We start from the raw sequence: 2,576 nt of genomic DNA, 5'->3' as shown, positions 1-2,576 counted from the left end.
AATTTAAGTATTTATTTTCACTCACAAAAGAGTTTAATTTTTTCCTCTTGCACCCACATCGTAGAAAGAAAAATATAATTTTTAATATTAAAAAAATATATTAAATATGTATATGTATATAAAATTTAAAAATAACAATAATATTACTAATGGAACGAGTTCGAATAAGGGTGCACGCGGAATATCTACACCCTCAAACTCGTTCCTGCCTCCTCCCCCTCCCCCAAATTTTAGTTTTGGGGAAAGTCCGCAGCACCTAACCAAAGCAGCTTTTCTCCATCCATATCAGGACAAATTTAGGTGGGTATACGCATGTGTGAGTTGTTTTGTCATCTTAATCATTGAGTCATATTTAATTATTATACATGTATGTATTAAGAAAATACCATTAATTAAAGGAAAATAATAATAATTTCATCAAATTATTGTTGTGGTGTGTTCACAAATATCATAAATACAAATATTATAAATGCAAAGTGAAATATAAAATAATTTTAGAGCAATGTGCATAATATTAATTAATGGTGAGACCTAGATTTCCTTTGAAAAATGTGTGGATAATTTATCTAACATTCAATTGAAATTAGTCACATAAGTAAATTTAAAAGTAGGACATATAAATTTATGTGGCTAATTTTTATTGGATGATGAGTAAATTAATTGACTATTTTGTACATATTAAAATAAGTGTAAAAATATATGATAGATAATAATATTTTTACTAATCTATTCTTATCAATTATTATTGATGTACAAACTATTATTATGTTCAAATTAGAAGATGATGAATTGAAAATGATTCATGTAATTTTTTTTTTAACTATTTTGTTCCAAGATGATTGGGGTCGATGGAGGCCTGATGTGTAGTAAGGGTGCGGGTACTATATGCTATACCGATACCCGAATATGTTAAATTTTTGAAATTATAGGGGGGTACTTATAAACAAAAAATTTATTAGAAAAATTATACATGTAAAATATTTATATAGAAAAAGACATTGATTATTCTTCATTAATATATAATTATAATAATTATGATCATAATTTTTCAAATATATTTTAATTTATGTATTATGATATATTAATAAAAGTATCATTAAAAAATTTATAAATATTTAAAATAAATTTTTTCTTTATGCAATTATATAGCCAACTATTTAAAAAAATTTGTTTTGATTCATCAACAAAAGTGCTTTTAAAATGTGTGAAATATTAAGATGTATTTTGTTTTTTTAAAATATATGTAAAATATTAAAAAGATCATTCTAGTAAGTATCCTAAAGGAGTAAACTTGTTAAATGATAAAAAATAAATAAAATCAAACTTTTATAACAAATTATTATTTTTCAATCCATCTTAGCGGAGGGATAGAGTGGTAGGTTAAGGAGAGAGACAAAAGAGACAGATAATCTGTTGAACGGCAAGAGAAAATGACATTATTGTAATAATCCAAACTCGCATGTTGGGATGTCTATTGCTTTATTCCACTTGCTTTGGGACTCACTCTTGTCGTTTTTTTATTTTTTCATTATTTTATTCTCTCGAGCTCATCAGATCACCTATCCATTTCCCATGCCAATGCCATGCCACCACCGGTCCCATTGGGATTGCCCTACCACCCAACCTTATATCATTTACTATCTCTTTTCATTACTAAAGTTTTCCATTCTTTTTAAATTTGATAGGAATATCTTGATAGTATAGCTTGTCATATGCTATTACTTCAATAAAATATAAATCATTTTTAAACATCCATGTATCCACTACAAGAAATCATGGTTTTTGTGAGGGCCAAAAGCTCTCACAAAGGGTATAATCAGCCACAAATGTGGATTTTGTGAGGGCTTTTGACAGTCACAAAGAAGCTGGTCACAAAATTTTGTGAGGGCTTTTGCAGCCACAAAGTGCCGAAACAGGTTGGCATTTGTGAGGGCTTTTGCAGCCACAAAAGACAGACATTTGTGAGGGCTTTTGCAGCTACAAAAGTCTGCCTTTGTGAGGGCATAGACCGCCACAAATGCCATCTTGATTAAAAAATAATATATTCTGTGAGAGCTTAGGCGGCCACAAAATAATACGTATTTAATAAATTAATTTTTAAATTCAAAATTAATAGTTTATTATAATATTATATATAGTAAATTAATATAAATATAATATTAAAATTTAAATTATAATTAAATTATAATTAAATTAAAATTATAATTAAATTAAAATTTAAATTAAATTTAAAATATAATGTAATTATAAATTAAATTTAATATATAATAAACTAATCTTAATATAATTAAAAATTTAAAATAAAATATTTAAATTAAAATTAAAGATTAATTAAAATTAAAATAAAATTAAAATTAAATATTAAAATTAAAATTAAAATAAATATTATATATAAAAAAATAATATTAATAATAATTAAAGTTAGCTATAGCAATTACGACAAAATCAAATAAAACATGCATTCCAAAATTAACAATTAATGTCTTACAAAGTGGAAATTAAACACACAATAATGTCATACAACCCAAAAATAAATTATGAAATTCTTCAAATCACATCAATCCTCATAATAATTC

This window comes from Cicer arietinum, chromosome 1 (assembly GCF_000331145.2).
Source record: "Cicer arietinum cultivar CDC Frontier isolate Library 1 chromosome 1, Cicar.CDCFrontier_v2.0, whole genome shotgun sequence".
In the NCBI taxonomy this organism is placed as follows: Eukaryota; Viridiplantae; Streptophyta; class Magnoliopsida; order Fabales; family Fabaceae; genus Cicer; species Cicer arietinum.
This window is presented reverse-complemented; position numbering follows the sequence as displayed.